General features: G+C 41.1%; 1 protein-coding gene across 4 annotated transcripts in view; it reads right to left on the bottom strand.

The window, feature by feature from the left end:
- SNTG1 (syntrophin gamma 1) overlaps positions 1 to 14,376 on the bottom strand; it is a 480,938-nt gene that overhangs the window by 336,769 nt on the left and 129,793 nt on the right. The window lies entirely within an intron of this gene.

Here is a 14,376-nt window from a genome sequence, read left to right as displayed (position 1 = left end):
CTGACATTAGTCTTGGTAATATTTTTTGGATATGTGTCCCCAGGCAATGGAAACAAAAGCAAAAATAAACAAAACAGACCATATCAGACTAAAAAGCTTTTGCACAATGAAAGAAACTAACAACAAAAGAAAAAGGCTGCCTACTGAATGGGAGAAGTTATTTGCAAATGATATATTCAATAATGGGTTTATATCCAAAATATACAAAGAACTCATATAACTTAATATGGGAAAAAAAGCAACCAGTGTAAAAAATGGGCAAAGAATCTGAATAGACATTTTCCCAAAGACATACAGATGGTCAACAGGCACATGAAAAGATGCTCAGCAACACTGATCACCATGGAATGCAAATCAAAACCTCAATGAGATATCACCTCACACCTGTCAGAATGACTAACAAATAGACAACAAATAACAAAAATCAAAGAAACAAGAAATAACAAATCAAAAAGACAACAAATAACAAGTGTTGGTGAGGATGTGGAAAAAAAGGAACGCTAGTACACTACTGGTTGGCATGTAAATTGGTGCAGCCTCTATAGAAAACAGTATGGAGGGTCCTCAAAAAATTAAAAATATTCAATCTAGGTATCAAAAGATCCAGCAAATTGACTTCTGGGTATTTTTCCAAAGAAAACAAAAACACTAATTAGAAAAGATATACTCACTCCTAGGTTCAATGAAGCATTATTAATAATGGCCAATATATGAAAGCAACGTAAGTGCCCATCAATGGATGAATGGATACAGAAGCTGTGGTAGAGATATACAATGGAATACCACTCAGCCACAGAAAAGCCTGGAATCTTGTCATTTGCAGTTACAACATGGATGCACCTAGACAGTATTACGCTGACTGAAATTAGTCAGACAGAGAAAGACAAATGATGTATATCATTTATATGTGGAATCTAAAAAAAAAAAAAAACACAAATGAACAAACATAACAAAACAGAAACAGAGTTACGGATACAAAGAACAAACAGGTGATTGCCAGAAGAGAGAGACTAGGGGATGAGTGAAATAGGTGAGGGAGATTAAGAGGTACAAACTTCCAGTTACAAACCAAATGAGTCACAGGGATGAATGTACCATGTGGGGAATATAGTCAGTAATACTGTAATGGCTTTGTATGGTGACAGATGGCAACTAGACTTATGGTGGTGGCCAATTTGTAATGTAAAAAAATATTGAATCACTATGTTTTACACCTGAAACTAATATAATATTTTAAGTCAATTATATGTCAATGAAAATAATCCAAAAACCAAAAAAGAAGCAATAAGGTAGTAACTATATCCCAAATAGCTAATGTCATAAGATTAATTTCTGTAGAACAGATTTTAGGGAAATTGGCTTTAAAAGAAGTACAAAAGTATATTTGGTAATCTGCCCAAAATTGTGTCTGCCAGTAGTTGGCATTTAGATCTAAACTGCCAATGTTGCAGCCTTTAGAATTAGATTCCAAGTTTAAATCATTGATAATATTTAAGAGCATTCCTTGTGAGGAAAAGCCTATTGATCTGATGCCAAGAGGTGATTACTATTTTTAATGAGGCATAGCTATTAACTCAGTTTTATAATGCAGGAGAGGGCCTGGCCTCTGTAAATCAAGGCCTCAGCAACAGACTGCTAATTCTCAAGGCTAGAATGACGTTGCTGCTTCGGCCTCTTAATTTTTAATGACCCCATTTATGTTATCTGTCCTCTCATGAACCCAATTGTAGTTTGGAAAATAATACTTTAGTAAAGTGATAGCCAGGTGAGATGTCGTACTTAACAGAGCAGTGATTCTCAGGGGAAGATCCAGGGAGGGACATGCAGCTGGCTGCACAGGAGTTGCTGGTATAGTTCAACAAAGACACTTCTGATTCACTAGATACATTCAGATTCTGAATCTGATTCAGATTTAAACAGAAACCTATAAATATGGCTATCTAGTAAACTTCCCGGAGAAAGCTGAACCTTGGCCAAGTCGGGAACCCTAAACTAGAGTATAAGCTCACGGGCTGCAGCGGGAATAATTCTGGAATGGCTCCTAGTTCCTGCCCTGGTGTACACTCTGGATGACGCCCTCCCTGTGACTGTGGGCTGAGCTCGTGGCCTTGACGTATTGATATTTTACTCATGGGATGAGGTTCCATTAGATGACAGAGGTGAAGGGATTTTGCAGCTATAATATCCCAAGTCAGTTAATTTTGAGTTAAGCAATTTGAGAAGGATTATCCTAGGTGGCCAGTCTTGGTCAGGTAGGAACTCTCAAAAAAGGGTCAGAGACTCACACTCTTCTTCCGGCTTTGCCTGGCTGGGAGATGCCCACACCCCCTATAAACTCAGAGCAACCAGTGGCTGACACACACACACAGGGAATGGGGAAACTGGTCCTACACACAGGGAAATGGATTCTGCCAATGACTCAAATGCACTTGGAGAAAGACCCCAAACTCAGGAGGATAACACAGCCTGGCTGACACTGTGACTGTAGTTCTTTTTTAACCTCTGAGTGTGTGAAAGTGAAAAATATTGTGACTACTCTATGGTTTGGTGCCACTGCCTTGGTTCATGCTAAGGCACTAGCAGTTTTACTCGCCATTGCTTTTGCACCTGGTGCAAATGTAAACACAGTCCAACAGGGAAATAAAAACATAGTGTTATCATGAATATAGTTTTGACCTCTCAGACTTGCTAAGAGGGTCTCACTCCCCCCGATCCCAACACACACACAACGTCCTGTGGACACCACTTTGACAAATATCGCTAAAGTGAATTCAGACAGAAATGAGCTTATAGTTAAGTAGAAGAGAAGAATCTTACATATGCTGCACATCAGAAAGTAATAAATGACATGGAAGTCCAAAGTGCTCTGGGACTCCAGGGGCAGGTGAAAGTATTCTCCTTTTAGTAGGATCCCAAGAAAACATTCTCAGAGGAGCTAATGTTGTACAAATTTGGAGACGCGTAAGACCTAAAATGGTAAAACTCCTACAAGAAAATACAGGAGAAAAAGCTCCTTGAACTTGGTCATGGCAATGATTTTTGGATTTTTTGACACCAATAGCACAGGTAACAAAAGCAAAAATAAACAAGTGAACAAGCAGGGCTACATCAAACTAAAAAGCTTATGCGCAGCGAAAGAAATAATTAAAAAAATGAAATGGCAACCTATAGAATGAAAGAAAATATTTGCAAACCTTCTATCTGATAATGGGTTAACATCCAAAATATATAAGGAACTCATACAACTCAATAGAAAAAAAATTGTATGATCTGATTTTAAAATAGCCAAAGGTCCTGTCTAGATATATTTCCAAAGAAGACATACAAATGGCCAACAGTCACATAAATATGTGCTCACCCTTGCACACTGCTGAATGTAAGTTGGTACAGTAACTATGGAAAACAGTATGAAATTTCATCCAAAACTTAAAAATAGAACTACCATTTGATCCAGCAATCCCACTTCTGAATGTATATCTGAAGGAAATAAAATCATTATCTCAAAGAGATACCGGCACTGCCATGTTCACTGCAGTATTATTTACAACAGCTAAGCCAGGGAAAAAACCTAAGACTGTTGACAGATAAATGGATAAAGAAAACGTTGTATATACATATAATGAAATATTATTCAACCATAAAAAATACGGAAATTCTGCCATTTGTGACAATATGGATGAACCCTGTGGACATTATGCTAAGTGAGAGACACAGAATATTAGTAAACAGCTCTAATTATGACCAAACCGGATACCGAGAATTCCAGAGACAAAGATAAATGGAAAATGAGAACACAGTCAAAAGCATAAACAAATGGTAAAGGACATCATTTGTGAAGAAGTATTAGCATAAACAAAGCAATCTGCAGATACTAATAACATTGGAACATGTACAGAATCAGAACTGTAAACCACTGAAATTATCATTGGCAACTATGAAACACAAAATGACTAGGTAGAATATGTCTAAAAAATTGAAATGTGAAATAGAAAAAGAAGCTGTAAGAACAGACTCTATCAAAATTTATCAGATAGGTTTGAAAAAGAATAAGACGATCTTACAAAAATGGCATACATAATAATCAAGGATTAATGAAGAGTTAAACAGTAAAACCAGTGAAATCAGTGAATTAGGCAGATCTCAAGCAATACTCTGCAAGTGGAATAAAAACAACCCAGATGTGGAAGTTATGAGAGGTTAGACGCTAACATGCATCTACTCTGAGTTCTGAAAGGTGAGAATAGACAGCCTGGCCAGAAGCCATCTCTGAAAGGATAATAACGAAATTTTCTAGAACAATGAGGAAGATTAAGTCAGTTTCAAGGTCATCATATCTCAAAAATGTAACAGTGGAGAGACACTATTTAAAGACATAATGGTTAGTAATTTTCCAAAATTGTTGAAATAACTAACCCTTCAGATTCAGGAATATTAAAATAATAGAGATAATTAAGAAGACAACCACACCTAAAATATCACAGTGAAACTTTATAATAGTATAAACAAAAAGAAATATTAAATTAGCCACAGGGAAGAACCAGATTACCAACATCACAGCTCTATTCCCAACGGCAAGTATGGAAGGCGTAAAAAGGGAATTACACCATCAGAGCACTGAAAGAAAATAGCTATTAACAAGGACAAAAACAAGCAAGATTTTTTTATACCAGCAAAATTTTTTAAAATGTGTTGGCAAGTGACCCTTATTAAAAGATGTCGTAAGTGGTCTTGTGGAATTTTAATACAAGTAAAATAAAACTCTATTCTGCTTTGGCTTAGGAGGTAGAAACCTACACACACACACACATCTGTGCTCAAGCTGAACAAGCACAGGGAGTCTGGCTGATGGGGGGTGCGTCACCCGTAGCATTTCTTTACCCTCAGAAGAAACTGTGGCCATGGCACACGTGGGACAAGCAACCCCCAACGTAAGCAGCCTGTTCCCCTCCAAATGCCCTTCTTCCTCACCACCACCGCCACTGCTGAGCGAGTTAGCTGGTGCCTCTCTCAGGGCTGGGGTTCTCACACTGCCTGATTTCCAGCATCGCACAGAACAAAGATTTGCCTCCTAGATGCTTACTGATTGACTGATGGTCCCACTCATCTCAACGGGGACCTTACAGAACAATATATTATCTTAACGCCATAACAAATTGTGTGACATTTCACTCTGGCGCCGAAAATGATAGCTTTCATTACAATATACAACAAAGCCACAAGGTTTTCTGTTACGTGTGAAAATCTTCAGACATCATTCACTGAATTTGGAAATATGGATCCAACTGAATGAAATTACTGAACTATCTGAGTTCACTCATCACCAAGAATCACTGTGAATCTTCCTGCAAACTGTCTCATCTCCTTTAAACTCCAGGGACTCACTCTTGGCTCTAGTGCTTTGCAATCTTGGCAGGTATCTGGGGGATGTGCACAGTGGGCACATGAAAGATAATTAGCCGTTTCTTCAAATAGTGCCATTGTAAAGTAAATTCATCCCTCAGTCCTGTAAATGGAGAGGGCTCTTTCCTTTCTCCCTTGCTGAACTCTCCAAGAGCAGAGACCATACCATGACACATCTTATGGACCTGCTCTTGTTTTTTAGGTTTTCACTAATGGACTCTCAAGAAAATTGTTTGGAGTAGTTGTAGCATACATTTGGGAATTTTAACCGAGTCAAATGTTGGCAGACATGACACAGGCATTCTGTTTTCCAGGTCAGTAACATTTCATATATTGCAGCCCTTCTGGGAGGGCCATTCAGCAGTATGTATTAAAGCCTAAATCATTTACATCCTTTTGACTAAGTAGGGCTTAAGGAAATAAGTCACATCAATAGATATCCATGCATAGGAATGTGTACAACAATGTTATATTAAAAACAAAAACAGATTACATGTCCAAATACGAATCATTGGTTAAAAAAATGTGTTACGTACATTCAGGATAATATTTTGTTGCCATTTAAAACTCTTTAAAAGCTTTTTGATGACATAATTTCCCCATGCTGTATGTCTGCTATGGACTGAATCGTGTCCTCCCAAACTTCACATGTGGAATATCCCACCCCAAGGCGACCGTATTTGAGACAAGCTGTGCCCGGATCCCTGACCACTGGACAGTGGGCGTAGCAGGTGCACTTCGCCTTGAGCCTGTGATCCCAGACAGGACTGCAATAGAAAGTGAGACGGCACTGACCATCTCCTCTCTCTCTGGGCACACGGCTCCCTCTGCCTTTCAGATCGCTCCCTTCTCTCGTCTCCTTCCTCACCAGTGATACTTGTTGGTTCTTCTGTTGGTTCCAACTGATTTCTCCTGCAATCCAGACATTCTGGAAGGCACGGAGCCTCAGGCTTCAGAGCACTTTTCTCCATACGGTCTCTTCCAAGGTGATGCTGTCCAGCCTCAGAGTGTCAAATGCCATCCCGGTGTCAACGATGCCTCAGAGCAGGACGCAAGGCCCTGCCGGGCCTCTCCTGGGACCTCTTCGCACAGCCTCTTGTGGTTTGCTCCCTGCCACTTCCTCCAGGCCCCTGCAGCTGCGACATCCCACCAAGTGCTTTCCCCGCCAGGTGAACCGGCACCGACCGCTCCACCCTTCACCCTGCTGTCTTCATTCTCAATACTGCTAACTGCAATCTAGTGCACTATTTATTTACACGTTTGCTTACTTAGTGACTGTCCTCTCCACAAGAAGATAAACCCCTACTACAGGCTTTGTTTTGTTTACTGCCACGTTTCCACACCTACACTAGCGCATGGAACATAGAAACCACAACTCCAACATCCGCTGAATGAATGAGGAGAAGCCACTGTAGACAGGGGTTGGGGGGAGGGGCAGCGGTTGTGATGCTGAGACGTCAGTGCTGTGAGGCGGGGGGCGCAGATCTTGTCATTTACACTAGGATGGAGGTGACCAGGCAGAGTAAAAACAGTGTCTTAGCCCGTGCTCCCCTCCTAGTCTCTTACACTGACACAGTAGCCCTCAAATTCATCTCCCCACCTTCAGCCTCACCCTAACCCCCTCCTCCTCCACGCTGCCTGGGAGGACTTTAAACCCAGGACACTCAGACTGTATAGGAGGGTCCTCCGTGCTGACTACTGTGCTGAAGCCATTCCGAAGCAGTTATTTTTTCCCCAAATGTGTTGCACTTGAGGTTGCTCTCCACAAATCCCTTTCCAAAGCCCTAAATGCTCTGTGCCCTCTTCTTCCCGGTGAAAACCTGCGCTCATTCAACAGACGGTTCCAATGTGTCGGTTCTAAGGATGCTCCTACCTCTTCCTCATTCAGGTGCGCTGGCCACCTCTTCCTCATTCAGGTGCGCTGGCCACCTCTTCCTCATTCAGGTGCGCTGGCCACCTCTTCCTCATTCAGGTGCGCTGGCCACCACTTCCTCATTCAGGTGCGCTGGCCACCTCTTCCTCATTCAGGTGCGCTGGCCACCACTTCCTCATTCAGGTGCGCTGGCCACCTCTTCCTCATTCAGGTGCGCTGGCCACCACTTCCTCATTCAGGTGCGCTGGCCACCTCTTCCTCATTCAGGTGCGCTGGCCACCACTTCCTCATTCAGGTGCGCTGGCCACCTCTTCCTCATTCAGGTGCGCTGGCCACCACTTCCTCATTCAGGTGCGCTGGCCACCACTTCCTCTAGGCTCCCAAAGCCAAACCCTGCGTGCCCTTCTGTTGGTCACCGTGGGTCTATTGGTCTATTGGTCTGTTTATCACGACCGATTTGAGCATAGGGATAAATCCCATGCACCTCTGCGCCTCTCTCAGCCCAGACCTAAAATAATACTCAACTAACGTCAAATCCATGCTCCAGTAAGCAAATGGAGATGTGGGTGTGGAGTGCAATGAGGAAGAAGAGAAGGGAAATTCGAGAGGAGGGGGGGAGATGAGTGGACATTGTGTGAACTTTATGAAGTCGTCCTCACAGAATATGTAGGTTACAAAGGAGGTTAAAATAACCCAAGCCCTGAGCTTGGAAGAGCAGGTAAAGAAGGAGGTGTCAAGTAGTGATACACAAACAAACGAAAATAAACCTTAGGAAAGCTTGACCCAAGTGGTGGAATCTATGTTTCAAGATTTCATTTTTTATGAAATGATTTAAAGAGAAAAACTATTCCTATAATTGAAACATCTGGAAATTAGTTACTGCTTTTCACAATTAACGATGATTAGTGATTTTGAGATAGTTCTAATTTTAATAGAATATAAGGGATCTCTTTTCCTAGTATTGCATATTTTGTTTTATATATGTCCTTTTGTCTAGACAGGAACACTATAAAGAAAACCAAAGAAAATTCTGAAAGACTATGTGAAATATAACTAATGAGAAAACATCATAAATGCATGAACAGACACATGAAAAACAATAAATAGTTCTTTCTTCCCATTGATCTTTTTAATATCTCCTTCATATAATGGCAGCTATGAACAAACTTCTCCATTGGTAAACACACAAACAGAACCAATATATCAATTCAAATAATGACAAATGCCTACAAAAATGAAAATAAAAATCAAGGAAGACTAGAGTTCTTCAGTTGTATTCTTTTATGTGATATTTAAATTTTTGATTTATCTATTTATTACCATATGACAGAATGTTATTTAAGAACTGCCAGGGTTTTAATATAAAATAGAATTCAGTTATTAATGCACATAGGATAAAATAAAACCAGACTTCTTTCGGAAAGCTTTGAGGACAGAGTCTTGGTAAGGGGAGTGAGTAACCGTGAATAAGATTGCCACTTTGAGACTGTTTCTTGTTGACTGGGGTTGCGCTTTGCAAGAGATTCACTTTTCCCATCCCTCAGCGGAGCAAGCCTGAGCGTCAGAGAAAAGGTCATTTCCAGGCCGGCTCCTGCGTTGACACAGCTGGACCCGAGGAAGTGTTTCTCACTGAGATCGCAGGAAACGACCAATTCGAGGTCAGATCTATGCCATGGTTTCTGTTTCTTGGATCTTTTTTCATTGCAAAGAACATGAAAGAGGCCTGAAATTACTCTGACAACCACTGAGAGAATATCATCAAAGCTGGACCTGTTTTTATAGTGATTTTGGATACTTCTAGTCTCCTGTCCAAAGTGAGTCCCGCCATCTATGCTCTGAATCTCAACTCTCTCAAAAACCATACCCCATAAGTTATCCATGGATTCCCTCTCTTTCTGTTATCTTTCATGTAACCTTTCAACAGTTTTTTCTCCTTAAGTACACCTACCTCAGTGTACTGTCTCTCAATTTTTAAAATTAAAAAAAGAATGCACTCCACCCACTCAGGCCCCCTGGTTGTCATTCTATCTCTCCTTCCCACCACAGCAAGAATACTTGAAACTGTTCTCTACCCTCACTGATTGCATTTCCCCCAAACCCAGGGGACACGTGCGTGCCCTTCTCTTGCCTAATCTCTCTGTTCACGTCATGACCCACCATGTCCTCGGTCAACACCGCCATCCCATCTTACATTCTAAGCCCCATTGGAAAGCTCCTCTTCCTGTGTCTTTTCCATGTTGCTGGTGACTTCCAGAGTTCTGTTCTTCCTCTTCTCTTATGAGCTCTGCATATCTGACTAACCTGGGTGACTTCTTCAGTTCCACTGGTTCAACTATAACCTGTGTCGTAATAACTGCCATAAAGACATCACACATTCTCCTCAACTCAAGGATCTCATCTTCTCTGAAAGATGTCCTGATATTTATCCACTACCATCAGCACAGGTTGCGTTTCACACATTTTATGCAATTGACTGAACCTTGGTAAAACATCCGTTTTCTTTATATTGGCCTAAGTAACTCCTACTCAACAATGTAGACTATTTAAGCCCCACCTCCTCACGGACAGTCTTCCCAAGCACCCCAGGTTGGAATGGCAGTTCCTTTTCTTTGCTCTCGTAACGTCCTCTGTTTATTATATTGATGATTCTTTTCAGGGGTTGAATTGTGTCCTCCAACTAAATATGTTCAAGTCCTAACAATAGTGCCTCAGACTGTGACCTTATTTGGAAACGGGGTCATTGCAGATGTCATTAGTTAAGAGAAAGTCATACTGGAGTAGAGACAGCCCTTAATCCAACATGACTGGGATCTCTGTAAGAAGAGAAGAGATTCACAGGAAGAAGGCCATGTGACAAGGAAGGCAGAAACCAGAGAGATGCAGCTCTCAGCTAAGCAGTGCCAAGCATCCACAGCCACCACCAGAAGCTGGGAAAGGGCAGGGATGGATTCTAATACCCAGAGTCTCAGAGGGAGCTGGGCCCTCTTGAAATCTGGCTCTTGGACTTCTAGCCTCTAAAACTTTGAGAGAATAAATTTCTGTTGTTCTAAGCTACTCAATTTGTGATACTTTGCAATTGGAACCCCAGGAAACTAATACAGCTGTTGGTACTAGAAAGTGTGGTGCTGCTTTAACAAATACCTAAAAATGTGGAAATGGTTTTGGAACTGGGTAATGGGTAGAGGCTGGGAGACTTCTGCTTAAGAGAAAAAGCCTGAATAGTTTCAAAGAGCTGTTGTTAGAAATGTGGACATTCAAGGTGTTTCTGCTGAGACTTTAGAAGGAAATGACGCCCGTGTTACTGGAGCGTTGAGGAAAGGCAGTCCTGGTTATCAAGAGTCAGGGGACGTGGCTGAATTCTACTCTGGAGTGGGGGCAGAAGCCATGAACTTGGACGTTCCGCTGAGGTCTCTAAGCAAAGCATGGAAGGTGCATACTGTTTTCTCCTAGGTGTCTGCAGTAAACGGTGAGAGAAAAGAGATAAATTGAGGGGGTAATTGTTAATAACAAGGAGCTAGCACTTGATGACTTGGAAAAGCCTCAGACGGTGTGCTCTAGAGACTGGCAGGCATGTGGCTAGAGGACTGTGGACAAAGAGATTTGGTGTATGACTCACGGACACAACCGAGCGTCTCCACAGAAGCCAGGGGTAGAGACGCGTTACACAGGAGTGATCTGTGGAGGACCCTCTCCTCCGATGGCTTGGACAACATGAGTTGCACAAAAGGCCAACAAAGTTTCTGAGAGTTTTATACCAGTAGAAACACTGCCAGCACAGATGAGAGAGAGAAATGAGACAAAGTGAAGGAAGAGTGACCCCAAGGGCAGAGCCACAGATTCGGAGGCCTGGCCACACAGGACCTAGGGCTGAGGGCAGAGCTGCTACCCCAGGAGGCCCAGAGGGTGCAGCATCAAGCCACAGAGAATTACTTTTTGAAACCTAATGGAATTTGCCCTGCTGGGTTTTGGCCTTGTCTGGGACCCATGTCTCCCTCTTTCCTTCTAATTTCTCCCTTTGAAAGGGGAATATCTACCCTATGCCCATCCCACCATTGTGGATACCTTGTTTTCCACAAGTGGAAGTGGATACCTTGGAAGTGGATACCTTGTTTTCTAGTTTCACAGGCCCCCAGAAGGACAGGATTTGCCCCGATAAATCACACCCTGAGCCTCAGATGACAAGATTTGGGGCTTTTTGAGTTGATGACATTTGAATGGGATTTTGGATTTAGGGTTAATGCTGGAACAGTTACAACTTTTGAGGATGTTGGGATGACGGAATGGATTTTGATGATGATGGTGATGGGGGTGACTAAAAGAATATGTGGAATAGCCAAGTGCTTATTTTCTAGGTCAAAGTGTAAAGCTTACCAATACAGATGGAGTTTATTGTAGATGCCTCTCTGACCATATTGCTAGCCTTCACCCTGGAGACAAATGCCATCATAAACTTGTTGATTTCTAATTTCCATAGATTTCTTTCCTACACACGTGAATACTTAAGAACTATATCATAAGTATCTGACATTTGCTTAGGAAGTGTATGCTCTAATTTTTTTAAAGTTACTCACTAAATATATCCATTGGAAGCTTTATATTATCTTATTTTGTTTTGCTTTTTCTATGTGTTTTTCTGGCCATCTTTTTTTATTAAACATTGATTTATTTAAATTTGTTCCCCAAATGATCTGACCTACTTTTATACCTTTCTGGGGTTACATTAAATTAGTAAATAACAGCAAAAATTTAAGTTTAAAGCAAATGAATATCTTCATAATCTTCCCAAACATTACAAAGACCTTAAATATTGATTGAAGTCATCATCTCCCTATCTTAGATGATACTGCTGTCCAGCACCTTAGATCTTCCTTGTTTTCTTAACCAGTTTTTCTATCACCACTTATTCAGAAGACTATTCTTTCCCCATGTGTATTGTTGGTCTCCTTATCAAAGATTAGTTGACCATATATTCAGCAGATGTTGGTCAAAGGGTACAAACTTTCAGTTGTAAGAGGAATAAGTTTTACGGATCTAAGGTACTGCATGGTGACTATAGCTAATAACACTGTATCGTATACTTGAAATTTACTAAAATAGTAGATCATAATTGTTCTCACCACACACACAAAATGGTGACTATGTTTGGTGATGAATGTGTTAATTAGCTTGATTCTGGTAATCATTTCACAGCATACAGGTATAAAATCATCACCATGTTGTACACTTGAAATATATATGTAATTTTTACTCATCAATTATAACTCAGTAAAACTGGGACAAAAGATACATGTGTAGAACAGTTAATTTATTTATTTAAGAAGAATTTCAGATGCTTGAGCAATCATATATAAACTGTTAAATATAGTCTATATATATATATATATTTCTTTTTATTTATCTGTCTGCATATTTGTGGTTTCTGAAGCTGAAGATCTTTGTCTTTCCTCAACTCGAAAACATGTCAAATAGTGTTTCTCTCATTATCATTGTCTCATTCTGAAACTGGCAAAAAATTTCTATGTGAGAGCATCTCATTTTTACTTCTTTGTTTCTTAACCTCTCAATTTCAATTTCCATTTTCAAGTCTATATTCAGAATAATTTACTTAGTTATATTTTATGGGGTATTCCTTTAGCTGTGATACTTTACTGATTATCCTCAGAGTTTTAACACGGAACCTTTTTTTCCAGATATTCATTTGTTTCTTTTTCAAATTTGTGTAAACAAATTATGTTGTGTTATTGTTCAAAATCTTGATTTCCATTTGTAACAACCACAATAAACCTGGAGGACATTAGCTAAGTGAAATAAGCCAGACAAGGACAGATATTGTATGATCTCACTTACATGTGGAACCTAAAAATTCAAACTCGTAGAAGCAGAGAGTTGCCAGGGGCTGTGTGGTGAAATTTCTGTGGGATGAATACCACTGCTTTGTGTTTAGGTTTTCTTCTGATCTTAATAACAGAAGTTTGTTCTCTGCTGTGATTGGTAATGGTGATTATGTGAAAATGTGAAATCATTTTTGGTTGTTCTTAGCCTTGAGAAACCCGTAATATGTGAGTTGAGGGTGGTTTTTCCATAACACAGTTGCGGGAACTTTCAAGTCTGAAACATTTCTCCACCTGGGACGGTGTACATTTAACCCCAGGGTCCTGGGAGGACCAGGTGTGAGCAACACTCCCACGAGCAACAATTCGGGCCCACTCAGAACCCGGGTAACAGTCATGCCCCGTGTTCTCAACATTTTTTTTTTGCAGACAGACTGATATTTTTTCTGTATTATACATCTGGATGTTTGAGCATCTTGGAGTTAAACTGAAGCTTCCGATCAAAAGTTTTTAGGCCCTTGCTGACCCCTCCCGCTAGTTCATAGGTTGAAGCCCTACCCATCCCCCCGCCATGTGATGGCATTTTGAGATGAGGCCTCTGGGAGGTCATGAAGGTAGGGCCCTTATGATGGGATTAGTGCCCTTAAAGAATAGATACCGGAGAGCTTGCTGTCTGCAAATGCAGGAAGAGGAGGTCCTGTGTGCACAGAGCAGGGTGGAGGCTGCCTAAAGCCAAGACGAGATGCCTGGAATGAAACCTACTTTGGTGGCACCTTGATCTAGGACTTCAAAATCTCTAGAACTGTGAAAAATACACTCCTGTTGTCTAAGCCCCAGACTCTGTGGTATTTTGTTAGCCGCCTGAACAGATTATCGCGCTTGCCCCATCCTCCTCATGGACAGAAAAGCAGGACCTTCTTCTGCTCTGCTGTAAACCCTTAACACAAGAACCCCGCGGTCAGCACTCCTGGCCCCAGAGCAATGCTCCCCGCCCCATGATAGCACACAGCAGTGCCTGCTACACAGTCGGCACTCAGTACGTCTCTGTTGCATGAATACAGAAGCTTAATGGTGTAAGTTAAGACACGAGCGCCTGCAGAGAATAAAGTTGTCTGCCATGTTCAATTCTTCATGAAATGCTATTCTGACTCAATGTTAATCACGTGAATTCTTAGTGTTGCTGGATGTTTTAGTAACTTCATTATCTGTCTGACCTGGCACAAACATGCATGAGAGTTAAATGGATGTATAGTCACAAGTTACTAAACAGAG

The sequence above is a fragment of the Eubalaena glacialis genome, chromosome 17, assembly GCF_028564815.1.
Source record: "Eubalaena glacialis isolate mEubGla1 chromosome 17, mEubGla1.1.hap2.+ XY, whole genome shotgun sequence".
Taxonomy (NCBI): domain Eukaryota; kingdom Metazoa; phylum Chordata; class Mammalia; order Artiodactyla; family Balaenidae; genus Eubalaena; species Eubalaena glacialis.
Note: the sequence above shows the minus strand (reverse complement) of the source record. Positions and strands in the feature narration are given on the sequence as shown.